We start from the raw sequence: 21249 nt of genomic DNA, 5'->3' as shown, positions 1-21249 counted from the left end.
TTGGCAGGTTTATTGTGGTGCCATATTCTTTCCATTTTTTAATAATGGATTTAATGGTCCTCCGTGGGATGTTCAAAGTTTCGGATATTTTTTTTTATAACCCAACCCTGGTCTGTACTTCTCCACAACTTTGTCCCTGATCTGTTTAGAGAGCTCCTTGGTCTTCATGGTGCCACTTGCTTGGTGGTGCCCCTTGCTTAGTGGTGTTGCAGACTCTGGGGCCTTTAAGAACAGGTGTAAATATACTGAGATCATGTGACAGATCATGTGACACTTAGATTGCACACAGGTGGACTTTATTTAACTAATTATGTGATTTCTGAAGGTAATTGTTTGCACCAGATCTTATTTAGGGCTTCATAGCAAAGGAGGTGAATACACATGCACGCACCAATTTTCAGCTTTTTATTTTTTAGAATTTTTTGAACCAAGTTATTTTTTTCATTTCACTTCACCAATTTGGACTATTTTGTGTATGTCCATTACATGAAATCCAAATAAAAATCAATTTAAATTACAGGTTGTAATGCAACAAAGTAGCAAAAATGTGAAGGAGGAAGAATACTTTTGCAAGGCACTGTAAGTGGCATGGTAAGGGTCTGCCGTTCATATGAGCAAAGAGAGCGTTAAATGAGGTCTCTATAAGTTTGGAGTGATTGGGCAAAAGGACACTGATGTCCTTCGTATCAGTGTAAATGTTACTGTGACAGACAGTGTAAATGCATTTATCTGTTTAGCCCTAACTGAATCTGAGCTAAGTGGAATTTAATCTTATTTAGGAAACATTTGCTGAATCATAAAATCGATACTCATGGAGGACCAGAGGTGGGGATATCATCCTATGCCATCTGTAGAGATAGGACCAGGGGTGGGGTGGGATATAATCGTAATGTCATCTGTAGAGATAGGACCAGGGGTGGGGTGGGATATAATCGTAATGTCATCTGTAGAGATAGGACCAGGGGTGGGGTGGGATATAATCGTAATGTCATCTGTAGAGATAGGACCAGGGGTGGGGTGGGATATAATCGTAATGTCATCTGTAGAGATAGGACCAGGGGTGGGGTGGGATATAATCGTAATGCCATCTGTAGAGATAGGACCAGGGGTGAGGTGGGATATCATCCTATGCCATCTGTAGAGATAGGACCAGGGGTGGGGTGGGATATAATCGTAATGTCATCTGTAGAGATAGGACCAGGGGTGGGGTGGGATATAATCGTAATGTCATCTGTAGAGATAGGACCAGGGGTGGGGTGGGATATAATCGTAATGTCATCTGTAGAGATAGGACCAGGGGTGGGGTGGGATATAATCGTAATGTCATCTGTAGAGATAGGACCAGGGGTGAGGTGGGATATAATCGTAATGCCATCTGTAGAGATAGGACCAGGGGTGAGGTGGGATATAATCGTAATGTCATCTGTAGAGATAGGACCAGGGGTGGGGTGGGATATAATCGTAATGCCATCTGTAGAGATAGGACCAGGGGTGAGGTGGGATATAATCGTAATGTCATCTGTAGAGATAGGACCAGGGGTGGGGTGGGATATAATCATAATGTCATCTGTAGAAATAGGACCAGGGGTGGGGTGGGATATAATCGTAATGTCATCTGTAGAGATAGGACCAGGGGTGAGGTGGGATATAATCGTAATGTCATCTGTAGAGATAGGACCAGGGGTGAGGTGGGATATAATCGTAATGTCATCTGTAGAGATAGGACCAGGGGTGGGGTGGGATATAATCGTAATGCCATCTGTAGAGATAGGACCAGGGGTGAGGTGGGATATAATCGTAATGTCATCTGTAGAGATAGGACCAGGGGTGAGGTGGGATATAATCGTAATGTCATCTGTAGAGATAGGACCAGGGGTGAGGTGGGATATAATCGTAATGCCATCTGTAGAGATAGGACCAGGGGTGAGGTGGGATATAATCGTAATGCCATCTGTAGAGATAGGACCAGGGGTGAGTTGGGATATAATCGTAATGTCATCTGTAGAGATAGGACCAGGGGTGAGGTGGGATATAATCGTAATGCCATCTGTAGAGATAGGACCAGGGGTGGGGTGGGATATAATCGTAATGTCATCTGTAGAGATAGGACCAGGGGTGGGGTGGGATATAATCGTAATGTCATCTTTAGAGATAGGACCAGGGGTGAGGTGGGATATAATCGTAATGTCATCTGTAGAGATAGGACCAGGGGTGGGGTGGGATATAATCGTAATGTCATCTGTAGAGATAGGACCAGGGGTGAGGTGGGATATAATCGTAATGCCATCTGTAGAGATAGGACCAGGGGTGGGGTGGGATATAATCGTAATGCCATCTGTAGAGATAGGACCAGGGGTGTTGTGGGATATAATCGTAATGTCATCTGTAGAGATAGGACCAGGGATGGGGTGGGATATAATCGTAATGTTATCTTTAGTGATAGTACCAGGGGTGAGGTGGGATATAATCGTAATGTCATCTGTAGAGATAGGACCAGGGGTGAGGTGGGATTTAATCGTAATGTCATCTGTAGAGATAGGACCAGGGGTGGGGTGGGATATAATCGTAATGCCATCTGTAGAGATAGGACCAGGGGTGAGGTGGGATATAATCGTAATGTCATCTGTAGAGATAGGACCAGGGGTGAGGTGGGATATAATCGTAATGCCATCTGTAGAGATAGGACCAGGGGTGAGGTGGGATATAATCGTAATGCCATCTGTAGAGATAGGACCAGGGGTGAGGTGGGATATAATCGTAATGCCATCTGTAGAGATAGGACCAGGGGTGGGGTGGGATATAATCGTAATGTCATCTGTAGAGATAGGACCAGGGGTGGGGTGGGATATAATCGTAATGTCATCTGTCGAGATAGGACCAGGGGTGGGGTGGGATATAATCGTAATGTCATCTGTAGAGATAGGACCAGGGGTGGGGTGGGATATAATCGTAATGCCATCTGTAGAGATATTTCTGCCATGAAAAAAATGGATTGGTTGAATAGGTCATAGTTGTTGCAAGGTATACCGACATTGTTAATGCAGTTAAGAAGATGGATAGAGTACTCAGCATTGTAATTGCCCGAGGTAAAATACTACAGAGCGGAAGAGAGGTTTGGCTATAGTTGAGTTTGGCCAGAGTTGAATCCCATCCAGTGACCTCTCTGTAGCAGTAGCATAGTTACTGGGAGCAGCTGGGTAATGTTAGCTAGTGATTGAACAGATAGCATTGTGAACTCCACAATAGGTAATCTAAAAGCAAATAACAAATACAAAAACTGTGATTTAGAATGGGTTTCAGGCAGGGCACTTCAAAGTCTGTATCATGAAGTCTAAATCGAACAAGGTGGATGATGCATTGTATTGTATGTACTAAGGGAGTGAAAAAAACAGAATGATACAACAATAACAACAAAACGGGCAATGGAACAGTTTATCTACAATAAAATGTCTAGGCAGAAGCCACACTTTGATGTGAAATGATCCATAGAATGTTTGATCATGACAGCATCGTCAAATGTTTGACTGGGCCACTCCCTTAGAGGTTACTGATGCATTTGAACAGCAGGCTTTTGACAGTGTGTGGGAATGAATGCATTGCTTTCACACAAATGCAATAACACACGTTTTGAGTGAAACCCAGAATCAAAATATCACTCAGAGAACTAGAAATTGTTTCCTTTCAGTTGAGCTTTTGGAACTTGCTAAAGTAGGTCAAATAGATATTAAGGCAAAACAATAGGTTAGGTCCGCCGACACTACTCATAAAAATGCAGATATGCTAATAGTGAGGGCTTTGAACCCTTTCGAGTCATTAAATGAATAAAATCCATATAAAACCAGAGATAAATGTTTTTATAATATGCAGTACTGTATCATATAAAAACACTGATGGATTGACAATTTCTTTCAACCGTCTGTTTTTTAAGATGAAAACATAATATTGCTAAGGATCAGGATTTGGGAGAATCTCAGGTGGCATTAATAACAGGTTTTCACTCTGTTTCTGTAGTGAAATCATTCCATTTACACTAATGTTGAGTGTGCAGAGGTCATCAATACTGTTATCAGGCCTGATCCCCTGCTGTAGGCTATGCATAGTCTATGCGAAGTCACTTTAATAACTCTTTATAACTCTATCACATGTACATATTACCTCAACTAACCGGTGCCCCCACACATTGACTCTGCACTGGTACCCCCCTGTATATAGTCTCACTATTGTTATTTTACTGCTGCTCTTTAATTACTTGTTAACATTATTTCTTATTCTTAGCCGTATTTCTTTTGTTAACTGCATTGTTGGTTAGGGGCTCGTAAGTAAGCATTTCACTGTAAGGTCTACCGACACCTGTCGTATTCGGAGCATGTGACTAATACAATTTGATTTGATTTCTCCAATACTCTGACTCCAATGTTAGCTCAATCAACTGCCATTTCAGTGGCAAAATATGAATAAGGACTGCCATTCAAGGGTGTCAGAATACATGGGGAAAATAATGACTTCGCACTGAAAACACCTTATTGAAAATAGAACTCAAAGTATCATGTAAAATGTTCTGTTTTTTCTTTTCATCAACCTATTGTTGATGGGTAGATTACAGATGCAATCTCTTAATTTGGTCACTCTTTTGTTGCAGAGAATTTTCCTACACAGTAGGAAATGCAAACTTGTAGTGTATTTGAGGTTTAAAAAAGGCTTCTAAAGTTTGTAATTTTCACTTTAAAATGTTTGACTTGATTTGTCCTTCCAAAAACTGTCCATTAATTGTAATCCACATAATAATAAGGTCCCGTGTGGCTCAGTTGGTAGAGCATGGCGCTTGCAACGCCAGGGTTGTGGGTTCGATTCCCACGGGGGACCAGTACAAAAAAAGTATGAATGTATGTACTTGTAAGTCGCTCTGGATAAGAGCATCTGCTAAATGACTTAAATGTAATGTAATGTAATAATACAAAGGTCCTGTTATTGCAGGATTATTTTCCTGCTGTAGCAAACTGTCTAGAATTGAGTGCCACTCTGCTGGCTTCTGCCTAAAAAAAGCACACCAGAACATCCTTCCTGTCTTAAGTCACCCATGTAGCACCTAAGGCTGTTGCGGTGACCGTATTACCGCCACACCAGCAGTGTGACCATTGAGTTGGTAGTACCCAACTCGCTAAAGACCATCAGGTCCTAACGGTCTGGTACTCAGGGCTCTATTGTCCCTCTAACTACTCTGGCATTAATGCAAATGCATTCGAAAATCACATCAAACACTCATCATCAAAACAGTATCATGCTTTTAAAACTCACCTCACTGACATGATCAATTTGAAGAAAGAAGTTCAACAGCAGGTTGAAACGGAATGTAAATCATGGTCATTGTGGATGTTGTTTCAAAGCCTAACACAACGAAATGGACAGCTTTCTAAGGTGATGATTCATTCAAACATCCATATGCATATTAGAGCATATACATACCCAAAGGCTTCATACCCAAACCCAAAAAAGTATTATTGTGCCATTATACAATACATAGCCTACCGCATATTACACATGGCAGAAAAACATAAAACAAAACTGATTTAAGATGTCTTTGGTGCGTAATTGGTCTAGTCTATAATTCAAAATTAAACATTTAACTTTCCCCTGCCCTTGTTCCTGCCCATTTAATAATGGGCCATTCTAAATCAATGTTGGTGTTTTTTTACACATTAGTAAAGACAAGATTAAAGTGAGAATAGTCTGATGGGTGAAAATATGATCACTTGATGAGAGAACAGCTGTGCAGCCTGAGGCAAGGAACAGAGTGAAAGCTTTTTTTGCTCCTGTCTCAAATTATCAATAGCCTATAGTTGCATCATGCAGCCCATATATGTTGGGATTTCTAAGACATTATAAGGTTTTCATCATTCACAACTAAAGTTGCCAAATAACAAATAAATCTGGCATATGAGACCTGTTTCCAAGTATCACTTTTACATTCAACATAGTCACTTCGCTCCAGAATGGGAAAAATATCCTTTCTATTTTATTTAGCTAAACGAATAAGAGCATAGAGCATAGCCAGATAACATACAGTAGGCCTTATGGAAAAGCGGGGACTGTGAAGTAACACAAACATAGGCACAGACACATACATGATAACATACGCACTATACCCACACGTACACATGGATATTTCGTTGAGATATGTGGTAGTGGAGTATGGGCCTGAGGGCACACACTTAGTGTGTTGTGAATTCTATAATGAATGTATTGTAATATTTTTTAAATTGTATAACTGCCTTCATTTTGCCGGACAACAGGAAGAGTATCTGATGCCTTGGCAGCAGCTATTGGGGATCCATAATAAATACATATACAAATATTCTGTTTTCTGAAATATATTTTTATAGACCTGACTAAAATAAATCATGGATGTATTGTGAGGGTGTATATTCAATTGATTTATTATACTCTTTTAAATGTCAATGTTGCAAAGTTGCGCATCAGCGGCTTGCATGTAGCTTATACACATGGAGGCCTGTAGATACTAAACATGCTAATGTTAATTAGCGGCCAATTACCGTGAGGCTGGCCGTCTTTTGCATGACAATAACCGGCTGCCGAAATGCCGCCACAGCCCTAGTAGCACCCCATCTTAACTCCACCACATTTACTGGATTGGTTCAACAGTACAGTTTCTTCTCGTCAGTACCAGAAAGAAAGAAACACTGCTTATTTTCCTCCTGCTACTTTAGGTTACCCATGTAGATAAGGAAATAATTGATTTCCCTTCTTCTCCTGCAATGACTGTCCTCTGCATCTACTTCACTCTTTAACAACCTCAGTGTTTCTCCTCAAGTCAGAACTGGTCCTGCCGTCATTAAAGACAAAGAGAACACCAAGTTGCTGGAATTACATTTCATCCTCTGAAATTGCCTTGGGTCTCAACAAAAGCACCTGTTCTGTCGGCCCTGAAACGCCTTTGTTCTCCCTCTAACCAGCACACAAGGTCCCACAGCACCCGGAAATATGTGAAGGTTGTTATAGCGCCAAGTCGCCAACAATGCCAAGAACTTCTACAAGAATTTTTAAATGTCAAGGCCAAATGCAATCTCGATATTTTTCCAAATAGCCTAAAGGTTTAGAAAAGTAATATAGAGGCTCACTTTGTGAGCTTGTGTGTTACGTACACTTACATGTGTCTTTGTGAATGAAAGACAGGGACATAATAAGACCCCCACAATTCCACAGGAAACCAGCCATTCTTGTTGTTGTCACACATTTCTTCTGTTGAAAATATGTCCATGTTTTCCACGAAGCCCCTATCCGCTAGCACCATTAGGGCAATCTGTGCCATGTATTGACATGGGAACCCCAATAAAAAGTGTTAAGAGCCAGAGGCAGCATTTTGGAAGAAGCTGAATGGGGGAGTTTGTTTCTCTTCCTGCACCTCCCTGAAAGACTCGATTAAAGGGAGGTTTAGAGATCACTCTGGGTGTTTCTCAAAATGCAGACTACCTTGCTCCGAGCACGCAAATTGGAGCACGAGAGGGTCGGAGTATGAGTCCAAATCAAAGTATTGATGCAAGCTTCAATGGAATGTATGCAAAGAAATATGACACAACCACATAAAAAACAACGTACAATTTCTTCAAATAAACGGCCGCCATTAACCTGTTTGGGCTGCAAGGGGCAGTATTGAGTAGCCAGATAAAAGGTGCCCATTTCAAACGGCCTCGTACTCAATTCTTGCTCGTACAATATGCATATTATTATTACTATTGGATAGAAAACACTATCTAGTTTCTAAAACCGTTTGAATTATTTCTCTGAGTGAAACAGAACTCATTCTGCAGCACATTTCCTGACCAGGAAGTGGAAAGTCTGAAATCGATGCTCTGTTCTTCTTCCTGCCTATAAATGGGCACGAGACCTATACATGCACGTCATACACCTTCCCCTGGGTGTCAAGAGGCTGTTAGAGAAGAAATAAGGTGATTATCTTGGTCTGAGATGGAACACATCATCTTGGAATGACGTGTCCCCCATTTTCGTTACTCTGAAGAGCACGAGGTGGACAGTGGGATTGCCTTTTGTTTAGCTGCCGTTATATGCGACTATTATCTCCGGCTTTGATTTTATTTGATACATGTCACCATATCATCGTAAAGTATGTTTTTTCAATATAGTTTCATCAGATTATTGAACATTTTTCGGGAGTTTTGCCGTGTTCCGTTCTCTTCCGTTTGTTGACATGGAGAGCTTTGTGCCACTAGGCTAGCGCGCTTGCTAAATGAAGAGGGAAAGTTGCCGTTCTAAATCCAAACAACGACTGTTCTGGACAAAGGACACCTTGTCCAACATTCTGATTAAAGATCAGCAAAAGTAAGAAACATTTTATGATGCTATTTCATATATCTGTCGTAGTCGTCAGCACCCAAGTGTTTCTGGCTATTGTGCTAAGGTAATATAACGCTACATTTTGTTTTCGCTGTAAAACACTTAATAAATCGGAAATATTGGCTGGAATCACAAGAGGCCTGTCTTTCATTTGCTGTACACTATGTATTTTTCAGAAATGTTTTATGATGAGTAATTAGGTATTTGACGTTGGTGTCTGTAAGTTTTATGGCTGCTTTCGGTGCAATTTCTGATTGTAGCTGCAATGTAAACTATGATTTATACCTGAAATATGCACATTTTTCTAACAAAACATATGCTATACAATAAATATGTTATCAGACTGTCATCTGATGAAGTTGTTTCTTGGTTAGTGGCTATTTATATCTTTATTTGGTCGAATTTGTGATAGCTACTGATGGAGTAAAAAACTGGTGGAGTAAAAAAAGTGGTGTCTTTTGCTAACGTGGTTAGCTAATAGATTTACATATTGTGTCTTCCCTGTAAAACATTTTAAAAATCGGACATGTTGGCTGGATTCACAAGATGTGTACCTTTCATATGCTGTATTGAACTTGTTAATGTGTGAAAGTGAAATATTTAAAAAAAAAATATATATATATATTTTCGCGCCCTGCACTTGAAGTGGCTGTTGTCATAAGTGTACCAGCGTCGGGCTGCAGCCAGCTGAGCTGAAGTGAGAGAAAATACACTCTGACTTAGGACATTAAATGTTGCCTATTCACATCTCATATGTTGCATGACTACAATATTATATCTTGATATGTTAATAAATATATGTTGTGTTAATTTTGGCATGTTTACGCTGTTAGCTAGCCACAAAGAATTGTTAGCTAGCAACCCATGAAGAATTTATCTTGCATAATATTTGTTTTAAGTAATTTTGTCTGTTAATCTATGTGGTTAGATACATTATTATGATTCAATTAGAGTGAGCTGATAGTTGCTTTGTGTGTATCGGTTGCTTTGTGTATATCTTGTTTTGTCTCTATTGCCTTTGTCCTGGCTGGAAGACTGTTCAGTGAATGGGTAAGTCTATAGCTCAATAGGGCTAACTGGCTAGCTACTGTAGCTAGCCACTGTAGCTAGCCACGAAGAATTGGTAGCTACCCACAAAAAATTTACTTTGCATTACATTAGTTTTAGGTAATTTTTGGCTGCTTAACTAGCTGGCTAGCTAGATTATTACGATTAACACATCTAGCTGATAATTATGAAGTAAAATGTTTCCTTTGTGTATATTTTGTTTTGTCTATTGTTGTCATTGTCCTGGCTGGAAGAAGGTTCAGTGAATGTGGAGATGAAGCGTGAGGTAATACAGTAGGGGGAGTGCGAGAGCATCTCAAATGTGATGTTTAAGGCATTCTCCACACTCTCATCTTCACAAGAACGTACTCAAGAGAACATCGTCTGAGAATGCACTCGGAGCATGGGAGTGTGGATACTGAGAAACCCCCTCTGTTTTGCTAATATTGAAATTGCAAGGGGAGAGAGTTTAAAATCAAATCAAATTGTATTAGTCACATGCGCCGAATACAACAGGTGTAGACATTTTTTATTTTTATTTAACCTTTATTTAACTAGGCAAGTCAGTTAAGAACAAATTCTTATTTTCAATGACGGCCTACACCACCCAAACCCTGGGCGAATTGTGCGTTGCCCTATGGGACTCCCAATCACAGCCGGTTGTGATACAGCCTGGATATAAACCAGGGTGTATGTAATGACGCCTCTAGCACTGAGATGGAGTGCCTTAGACCGCTGCGCCACCTGGGAGCTTTCACCTTACAGTGAAATGCTTACTTACAAGCCCCTAACCAACAGTGCAGTTTCAAAAAAATACGGATAAGAATAAGAGATAAAAGTAACAAGGAACTAAAGAGCAGCAGCAAAAAATAACAATATATGCAGGGGGGGTGCCGGTACAGAGTCAATGTGTGGGGGCACCGGCCAGTTGAGGAAGTATGTACATGTAGGTAGAATTATTAAAGTGACCATGCATAGATGACAACAGAGAGTGTCAGTGATGCAACCAGGCAGTGATGCAACCAGTGAGGATGCTCTCCATGGTGCAGCTGTAGAACCTTTTAAGGATCTGAGGACCGATGCCAAATCTTTTCAGTCTCCTGAGTGGGAATAGGTTTGCTCGTGCCCGCTTCACGACTGTCCTGGTGCGCTTGTGTAACGGATGTGAAATGGCTAGCTAATTAGTGGTGGTGCGCGCTAATAGCGTTTCAATCGGTTACGTCACTCGCTTTGAGACCTTGAAGTAGTGGTTCCCCTTGCTCTGCAAGGGCCGCAGCTTTTGTGGAGCGATGGGTAACGATGCTTCGTGGGTGACTGTTGTTGATGTGTGCAGAGGGTCCCTGGTTCGCGCCTGGGTCGGGGCGAGGGGACGGACGTAAAGTTAAACTGTTACATTGATGCTGTTGACCCGGATCACTGGTTGCTGCGGAAAAGGAGGAGGTCGAAAGGGGGGTGAGTGTAACGGATGTGAAATGGTTAGCGGTGGTCCGCGCTAATAGCGTTTCAATCGGTTACATCACTCGCTTTGAGACGTTGAAGTAGTGGTTCCCCTTGCTCTGCAAGGGCTGTGGCTTTTGTGGAGCGATGGGTAACGATGCTTCGTGGGTGACTGTTGTTGATGTGTGCAGAGGGTCCCTGGTTTGCGCCCGGGTCGGGGCGAGGGGACAGATGTAAAGTTATACTGTTACACTTGGACCATGTTAGTTTGTTGGTGATGTGGACACCAAGGAACTTGAAGCTCTCAACTTGCTCCACCGCAGCCCCGTCGATGAGAATGGGGCTGGGCTCGGTCCTCTTTTTCCTGTAGTCCACAATCATCTCCTTTGTCTTGAGAAGGTTGAGGGAGAGGTTGTTGTCCTGGCACCACACGGCTAGGTCTCTGACCTCCTCCCTATAGGCTGTCTCATCGTTGTCGGTGATCAGGCCTACCACTGTTGTGTCATTGGCAAATTTAATGAAGGTGTTGGCGTCGTGAATGACAATGCACTCATGAGTGAACAGGCAGTATAGGAGGGGGCTGAGCATGCACCCCTGAGGGGCCCCTGTGTTGAGGATCAATGTGGCGGATGTGTTGTTACCTACCCTTACCACCTGGGGGCGGCCCGCCAGGAAGTCCAGGATCCAGTTGCAGAGGGAGGTGTTAAGTCCCAGGGTCCTTAGCTTATTGATGAGCTTAGAGGGCACTATGGTGTTGAACACCGAGCTGTAGTCAATGAATAGCATTCTCACATATGTGTTTCTTCGTCCAGGTCGGAAAGGGCAGTGTGGAGTGCAATTGAGATTGCATCATCTGTGGATCTGTTGGGGCGGTATGCAAATTGGAGTGGGTCTAGGGTTTCTGGGATGATGGTGCTGATGTGAGCCATGGCCAGCCTTTTAAAGCACGTCATGGTTACAGACGTGAGCGCTCCTGGTCCGTAGTCATTTAGGCAGGTTACCTTTGTGTTCTTGGGCACAGGCACTATGGTGGTCTGCTTAAAACATGTTGGTATTACAGACTCGGACAGGGAGAGGTTGATAATGTCAGTGAAGACACTTGCTGTTTGGTCAACGCATGCTCGCAGGACACGTCCTGGTAATCCGTCTGGCCCTGCGGCCTTGTGAACATTGACCTGTCTAAAGGTCTTACTCACATCGGCTGCGGAGAGCATGATCACACAGCCTTCCGTTACAGCTGGTGCTCTCATTCATGTTTCAGTGTTATTTCCCTCGAAGCATAGAAGTAGTTTAGCTCGTCTGGTAGGCTTGTGTCACTGGGCAGGTCTCGGCTGTGCTTTTCTTTGAAGTCTGTATTTGTTTGCAAGACTTTCCACATCCGACAAGAGTCAGTGCCGGTGTAGTACGACTCGATCTTAGTCCTGTATTGATGCTTTGCCTGTTTGGTGGTTCGTTCGTTGGGCATAGCGGGATTTCTTATAAGCTTCCGAGTTAGAGTCCCGCTCCTTGAAAGCGGCAGCTCTAGCCTTTAGATCAGTGCGCATGCTGCCTGTAATCCATGGCTTCTCGTTGGGATATGTACATCTGGTCATTGTGGGGACGATGTCATCGATGCACTTATTGATGAAGCCAATGACAGCTGTGGTGTACTCCTCAAAGCCATTGGTGGAATCCCGGAACATTTTCCAGTCTGTGCTATCAAAACAGTCCTGTAGCTTAGCATCTGCTTCATCTGACCACTTTTTTATAGACCGAGTCACTGGTGCTTCCTGCTTTAATTTTTGCTTGTAAGCAGGAATCAGGAGGATGGAATTATCAGATGTGGCAAATGGAGGGCGAGGGAGAGCTTTGTATGCATCTCTGTGTGTGGAGTATAGGTGGTCCAGAGTTCTTTTCCCTCTGGTTGCACATTTAACATGCTGATAGAAATTTTGTAAACTGATTTAAGTTTCCCTGCATTAAAGTCCCCGGCTACTAGGAGCGCCGCCTCTGGGTTTGCTTATTTGCTTATGGCAGACTAGAGCTCATTCAATGCTAACTTAGTGACAACCTCTGACTGAGGTGGTATGTAAACAGCTACGAAGAATACAGATGAGAACTCTCTCGGTAGATAGTGTGGTCTAAATCTTATCATGATATACTCAACCTCAGGCGAGCAATAGCTCAAGACTTCCTTGGATATAGTGCACCAGCTGTTATTTACAAAAATACATCGTCCGCCGCCCCTTGTCTTAGCAGACGCCGGTGTTCTATCCTGCTGGTACATCGTATAACCAGCCAGCTGTATGTTGATATTGTCGTCGTTCAGCCACGACTCTGTGAAGCATAAGATGTTACAGTTTTGAATGTCCCGTTGGTAGTTTAATCTTTCCCGTAACTCGTCGATTTAATTGTCCAAAGACTACATGTTTGCTAGCAGAATTTAGGAAAGTTGGTGTTAATTCGATCGCCTCCGAATTCTCAGAAGTCAGCCCGCCTCTCTATCTCTGCCTCCTCTTCACGCAGATCACGTGGGGGCGGGGGAGCTGTTCCCGAGGGAGCCGTATATCCTCCGCCTCGGGCTCGTCAGAGTCGTGAAAGAAGAAAAAGGATTCTGCTAATCCATGGCGAGTAATCACAGTCCTGATGTCTAGAAGTTATTTTCAGTCATAAGTGACGGTAGCGGCAACACTATGTACAAAATTTGTAAAAATATAAGTTACAAACAATGCAGATAAACAAACAAACAAACACAATCGGTTGGGGGCACGTAAAACGTCTGCCTTCTGCTCCGGCGGTATCTTAGTTTTACAGTAAAAGTATTTTTTTTCTTCTTACATTCACTAAGTTAAGCACTCTTCTTTCAATGGTCAGTTAGGTTCCCTTGGTGACCTCAGAAATAGGGAGTTTTGTCTTGAAATGAGGTGGAACAATAATTGCTTTCCTAAAGTTAACCAAACAGGAAATCATCAATGAAGCACCTGGCATTCTTTGATATCTTCAGGAATGTGTCTCTCAATGTACAGCAAATTCGGAAAATATTCAGACCCCTTGACTTTTACACATTTCGTTACTTTACAGCCTTATTCTAAAATGTATACATTGTTTTTGTTCCTCATCAATCTGCACACAATAGTATTCTAGCAAAGGGCCTGAATACTTATGTAAATAAAGTATTTCTATTGTTTTTTTTTCAATAAATGTACAAAATGTACAAAAACCTGTTTTAACTTTGTCATTGTGGGGTATCTGCTAAATTGTAATTCTTCGCTACTGTGGCCTATTTATTGCCTACCTCCTCATGCCTTTTGCACACACTGTATATAGACTTTCTTTTTTTCTACTGTGTCATTGACTTGTTTATTGTGTTATTGGCTTGTTATTGTTTATTCCATGTTATTCCATGTGTAACTCTGTGTTGTTGTCTGTGTCACACTGCTTTGCTTTATCTTGGCCAGGTCGAAGTTGTAAATGAAAACTTGTTCTCAACTAGCCTACCTGGTTGAATAAAGGTGGGAAAAAAATACAAAAAATAATTCTGTGTAGATTGATGAGGAAAAAAAATATATGAATCCATTTTAGAATAAGGCTGTAACATCACAAAATGTGGAAAAAAATCGGAATGCACCGTATGTGCCACAACTTTCTAAGATCCAAACAATGCACTTTCAAATATTGTCAAATATTTGACCATTATAGTGCATTGATCTTTAATAGACAATGTTATGTGGGGATTGAAAGGTTGAGATTTACCAGTCAAACAAATCAATAAGAAAGTGAAATAATCCTCAATTGTGACCTTTTCGCTGTGCCCCAGAAAACAAAATAGACTACCTGCAAAAACTACATCTGCCCTTGACATGCCCTCATGGGATATACTTACCCTTCAATCTGACACGTATAATCTTGATTTCACACACACCAAAGGATCTGAAATGTCACAGCTGTATTTAATTGATTTGAATCTCAATGCTTTTGAAGAGGTTGGTATTGTAATAGACAGAGCAGAATTATCCTCTGCTGTAATCGGCACTAATGAAAGCTCCAATTCATCTCTGGTTTGGGCTCACGCTCTGGATCCAGCTGGACCTCTTGTCAGTCCATGGAAGTATCTTAGCTGGTTTTCCCTCACGCTTTCATCCTGGTACGCCAAAAGTTTCAACAGTGGAAAACTACGATTTGGTGTTACCACATCATACATAATGCATGTATCCTTAATGCATGTATCCGTGTCTGTGTCACGCCCTGACCTTAGAGAGCCTTTTTATTTCTCTATTTGGTTGGGTCAGGGTGTGATTTGAGTGGGCATTCTAGTTTGTCTATTTCTTTGTTGGCCAGGTATGGTTCCCAATCAGAGGCAGCTGTCTATCGTTGTCTCTGATTGGGGATCATACTTAGGCAGCCTTTTCCCCACCTCAGGTTGTGGGATCTTGTTTTTGTACAGTTACGGTGTAACCTGCAGAACGTTACGTTCGTTTATCTTTTGGTGTTTTTTTGGTGTTCATCAAAATAAAGTAAGACGTACGCTTACCACGCTGTGCCTTGGTCTCATTCCAACAACGGACGTAACAGTCTGGTTGTTAATAATGGCAGACACAGTGTGCCACAGCACTGTGCATGTACAGTATGTCCAGCTCGCAGTGGGTGGGTTTCAGCCCCTATTCGCAGTAATGTCCTACAGTATGAAGAGAGGTTATTAAAAAACAGAATTGATCAAAACCGAAGTGAACTAGAGTGCTCTCATCTGAGAGCCTGTAGAAGTGGCGTGATCCATTTATTTTTGGACGTGTTCCATTTTTGATGTTGGCAGGGGTTTTTCTGGCATGGTTTTCTTAGCTTTAAACAGATTAACCTACAATACAGAGGAAGAGCATGCAAAGTTCAGTCGATTGCAAAATTTAAGGGAGCCTGCCCATACCAATATGCTATTTATCTACACAGAGCAGATTACAATGACATCCAGCCCATACCAATATGCTATCTATCTACATAGTGCAGATTACAATTACATTCAATCCATACTAGTAATGCTATCTATCTACAGTTCAGATTACAATAACATTCAGCCCATACCAATAATGCTATCTATCTACACAGTGCAGATTACAATAGCATCCAATCCATACCAAAGATGCTATCTATCTATCTATCTATCTATCTATCTATCTATCTATCTATCTATCTATCTATACAGTTCAGATTACAATAACATCCAATCTATACCAATAATACTATCTATCTATCTATCTATCTATCTATCTATCTATCTATCTATCTATCTATCTATCTATCTATACAGTTCAGATTACAATAACATCCAATCTATACCAATAATGCTATCTATCTACACAGTACAGATTACAATAGCATCCCACCAGTCCTTTAATCCATTAACATTTATAACATTATATTGTAACCCTCCCGAACTTGCAACCTCCTGGTGAATGTGTAATTGAATTACTGATGCACACCCACCCAAAGGAATTAAAATGAGTCCTTCATCTATAGCTGAGGAACAGCACTTTGCCTGATGTTCTGAATAATCTAATGCACGCTGTAGAATGCCCTTCAAGCCAAGAAAGGAGTATTCAACAATGCCATGTAATAATCAGAGATAACAGAAGCAGAGGCAGCAGAGGTAGAGGATCCATCAGAGGATGGAGGGAGGAGATGAGAAGAGGTGGCTGAAGGAGGCTACAGTAGGACAGACTTGAACAAATGGCTGTCTCCCTCAGTGCAATCAAGGGTTTTACCACGGAGCAAAGCCTTTTAATAAGATTAGACATCATCACTGAGATTTTTGTGGGCTATACTCGGCCTTGTCTCAGGATGGTAAGTTGGTGGTTGAAGATATCCTTCTAGTGGTGTGGGGGCTGTGCTTTGGCAAAGTGGGTGGGGTTATATCCTGCCTGTTTGGCCCTGTCCGGGGCAATCATCGGATGGGGCCACAGTGTCTCCTGACCCCTCCTGTCTCAGCCTCCAGTATTTATGCTGCAGTAGTTTACGTGTCGGGGGGCTAGGGTCAGTCTGTTATATCTGGAGTATTTCTCCTGTCTTATCCGGTGTCCTGTGTGAATTTAAGTATGCTCTCTCTTTCTCTCTTTCTCTCTTTCTTTCTTTCTCTCTCTCGGAGGACCTGAGCCCTAGGACCATGCCTCAGGACTACCTGGCATGATGACTCCTTGTTGTCCCCAGTCCACCTGGCCGTGTTGCTGCTCCAGTTTCAACTGCGGCTATGGAACCCTGACTTGTTCACTGCCATTACTATTATTTGACCATGCTGGTCATTTATGAACATTTGAACATCTTGGCCATGTTCTGTTATAATCTCCACTCAGCACAGCCAGAAGAGGACTGGCCACCCCTCATAGCCTGGTTCCTCTCTAGGTTTCTTCCTAGGTTTTGGCCTTTCTATGGAGTTTTTCCTAGCCACCATGCTTCTACACCTGCATTGCTTGCTGTTTGGGGTTTAAGGCTGGGTTTCTGAACAGCACTTTGATATATCAGCTGATGTAAGAAGGGCTATATAAATACATTTGATTTGATTTTGATCACTGGTCAGGAATCAAAAGAGAATGCCATTAAAAACAAATAACCCCTGCTCTGCATGACAACACAGTGTTGAGGAAGCTACTCTGAAAATATAGTTTAACAAGCTACCAATTACTTCACATTGGATACACTAAAACTACCCTTAAGACAAATATAGTTTACTTAAAACTTCTTATGGCTGCAAGGCAAAGTGTTGAGTAGCCAGTGAAATCGTGCCCATTTCAAACAGCCTCCTACTCAAATCTTGCTCGTACAATATGAATATTATTATTCCTTTTGGATAGAAAACACTTTCTAGTTTCTAAAAGAGTTGGAATTATTTCTCTGAGTGAAACAGAAGTCAATCTGCAGCACTTTTCCTGACCAGGAAGTGAAATGTCAGAAATCGATGCTCTTTTCAAATTGATGCCTATACATGGTCTTAACACTTAGGAGTCTGCTGACACTCTATACGCCTTCCTATTGGTGTAAAGAGGATGTCAGAGAAGATTTTTTTTTTGCTCCTCTTGGTCTGTGGTGGGAAGAAGAAAAAAAAAATCTTTGACGTGACGGTCCACTTCCGGTACTCTGAAGGAAGTGGGATTGACATCTGTTTTGCCTTGGTAACGAACGGCTAACGTCTCCGGCTCGATTTTTTTTTGATACGTGTGACCATATCATCGTAATGTATGTTTTTTCAATATAGTTTAATCAGATTATTGAAACTTTATTCGGGAGTTTTGCCGTGTTCCGTCCTCTGACTGTGTTTACGTTGGAGAAATTTATGCCACTCGGCTAGTGCCAATGCTAATTGAAGAGGGACATTTGCCATTCTGAATCGAAACAACGACTCATCTGGTCAGAGGACACGTTCTTCAACATTCTGATGAAAGATCAGCAAAAGTAAGACCCATTTTATGATGCTATTTCATATATCTGTCGTGCATGTGAACTGGCCGTGGGCGCCCAATTATTTCTGTCTATTGTAGCTACGCTAATATAGCGATACATTTTGTTTGCGCTGTAAAACATTTAATAAATCGGAAATATTGTTTGGAATCACAAGATGCCTGTCTTTCAATTGCTGCAGACTATGTATTTTTCAGAAATGTTTTATGATGAGTAATTAGCTATTTGACGTTGGTGTCTGTAAATATTATGGCTGCTTTCAGTGCAATTTCGGATTGTAGCTGAAATGTAAACTATGGTTTATACATGAAATATGCAAATTTTTCTAACAAAACATATGCTATACAATAAATATGTTATCAGACTGTCATCTGATGAATTTGTTTCTTGGTTAGTGGCTATTTATATCTTTATTTGGTCGAATTTGTGATAGCACCTGATGGAGTAAGAAACTGATGGAGTTAGAAAAAGTTGTGTCTTTTGCTAACGTGGTTAGCTAATAGATTTACATATTTTGTCTTCCCTGTAAAACATTTTAAAAATCGGACATGTTGGCTTGATTCACAAGATGTGCACCTTTCATCTGGTGTCTTGGACTTGTTAATGTGTGAAAGTTAAATATTTAAAAAAAATAGATTTTGAATTTCGCGCCCTGCACTTTGAGCTGGATGTTGTCATAAGTGTACCGGTGTCGGGCTGCCCCCGTAAAAGGTTAATTAAAGCTGCTTTGAAAAAGTAGTTAATTTCATCCAAACTACTTCATGATTCATTACCATATATAAATCTGAAATGTAATAGACCCAGTGCAGTCAAAATAAATGTTTTCCTCATATTGTGCAACAGCTGATGAAAGTAAAGCTGCAATATGTAACTTTCACATAGGAATGGCTGTTATAGATTTGTCATTCGCATTGAAAGCAAGTCTAAGAAATAGTACATATGTTATATGTGCGCTATTTCTGTTTAATACACAAGCTTCAAAGAGATGAAAATATAATATAATATAATATAATAATATGTTTGGTTATGAAACATATATTTTCACAGTGGTTTAGTTGGCACAATGATTCTCTACACTATACTTGCTTGTTTTGTCACGTAAACTGACATTAAGCTAAGTATTAGAATTTTAGCAAACAGAAAATGACAGAGTGATTTCTGCATAGTTTAACACAGTAAAAGTGTGAAAACATGTAGCAGTGTTATTTCCTGATAGTTTCTGGTTGAAAATACAATCCACACAGGACCTTCTAATCATCAGGTTTGCATGGGCGGTAGATTTGGTTTTCCATTGTGACATCGCCATGCTGTAAATTGGTTAATAGACCAATAATAAAGAGAGTTTCAAACTCCCAGTTTACCCCTACCCACTCCCAAACAGTCCTAGCAAAATTCTTCTTGAGAAATATTTATTTGCTAAAAATAAATGTTTTCCCATTTAATGTATATCTCTTACAGTAAGGTACTTAATTGTTACCCAGAAATTGTTTCGTATTGATATAAAAACGGGCCTTTAATTGAATGTGTAATTTGGCCTATTAAAACCTGTTGGGGATGGGGGCGCTGTTTAGACTATTTATGCTAATTTGGCTAATTTTTTAAACGGCTTCCCACAAAATCCTTGATCGTACAATATGCATATTATTATTATTATTGGATAGAAAACAGTCTATAGTTTCTATAGGAGTTGAAATTTTGTCTCTAAGTGGAACAGAGCCCATTCTACAGCAATTTCCCTGACATGGAGTCAGATTTGAGAAATGTTGGCCACTTTTCTGAAGTCAGTTAACAGGGCACTGTCGTTGCTATGACTATACGGACACTTCTTACGTCTTCCCCTGGATGCCTTTACGTGATGACGATTCCAACGGGGTCGATTGCGCGTTCACAGGCCCTACAAATGAAAAAAACCTTTAGCTAGCAAGTCTTTTCTTGCTGCGTAACGCGCGTGGAAGACCCCGACCCTCTCCTGTTCCAAGCGTTAGTTTAGCCTGTTATATTTCTCCGGTCATCTTTTCACTCGTTATAGGAGTTACAAACATCATAAAGTAGTTAATTTAAAGCGTTTTATAGCAATTTATATCCGTTTAGTGCGATTTTGGGACATTTATTTTTGCAACGATGTGAAAAGTTGGGCACGCTTTTCAGTTCATCCCGAACGCAGTTGACATTTCCACATGGCAAGAGGACAGCTTTCCACCAAAAGACGATTTCTCCCAAGAAAGGATCCTTTGCCCAAGATACTGATGGAAGAACAGCTCAAGGTAGGACATTTTTATTATGATAAATCGTGTTTCTGTCGAAACATTTTAGTGGCTTAGGACGCCATGTTTTTTGACGTAGCTTCGCTTGGCGCAAACTGTATTGAAAAGTAAGGATAAATTAAAAAATGTAATAACGCAATTGTATTAAGAATTAAATTGTCTATCAATCCCTGTCCACCCTATATTTTTTAGTCACGTTTATGAGTATTTATGTATAAGAGTAGATCACTGTCTAAGTGGCGCAAGGACAAATTCTGACCAGCTGAGTTACATTTCACATTGTCTAACCATGATTTTGGTGGCTAAATATAAACATTTTCGATCAAACTGTATATGCATGTTGTAATGTGATGTTACAGGAGTGTCATCGGAAGAATTCTGAGAAGGTTAGTGAAAAAATTAATATCTTTTGGCGATGTTGACTTTTATCGCTCACTTTGGCTAGAATCAATGCTGGGCTGCTAATTGCTATGTGCTAAGCTAATATAACGATTTATTGTGTTTTCGCTGTAAGACACTTAGAAAATCTGAAATATTGTCTGTATTCACAGGATCTGTGTCTTTCGATTCGTGTATGCTGTGTATTTTTACGAAATGTTTGATGATTAGTAGTTAGGTAAACACGTTGCTCATTGTAATTATTCTAGTCCATTTGTGATGGTGGGTGCAATTGTAAACTATGCCATCTACCTGAAATATGCACTTTTTTCTA

At 40.9% G+C, this 21249-nt stretch overlaps 1 protein-coding gene and 1 non-coding gene across 7 annotated transcripts in view; one reads left to right on the top strand and one right to left on the bottom strand.

Moving 5' to 3' along the window:
* Positions 1 to 21249, bottom strand: part of LOC129851136 (neural cell adhesion molecule L1-like protein) — a 101589-nt gene that overhangs the window by 61389 nt on the left and 18951 nt on the right. The window lies entirely within an intron of this gene.
* trnaa-ugc (transfer RNA alanine (anticodon UGC)) lies at positions 4789 to 4864 on the top strand. The gene has a single exon. It is a non-coding gene; the product is annotated as a tRNA-Ala (tRNA).

This window comes from Salvelinus fontinalis, chromosome 3 (genome assembly GCF_029448725.1).
Source record: "Salvelinus fontinalis isolate EN_2023a chromosome 3, ASM2944872v1, whole genome shotgun sequence".
NCBI lineage: Eukaryota > Metazoa > Chordata > Actinopteri > Salmoniformes > Salmonidae > Salvelinus > Salvelinus fontinalis.
This window is presented reverse-complemented; position numbering and strand designations above follow the sequence as displayed.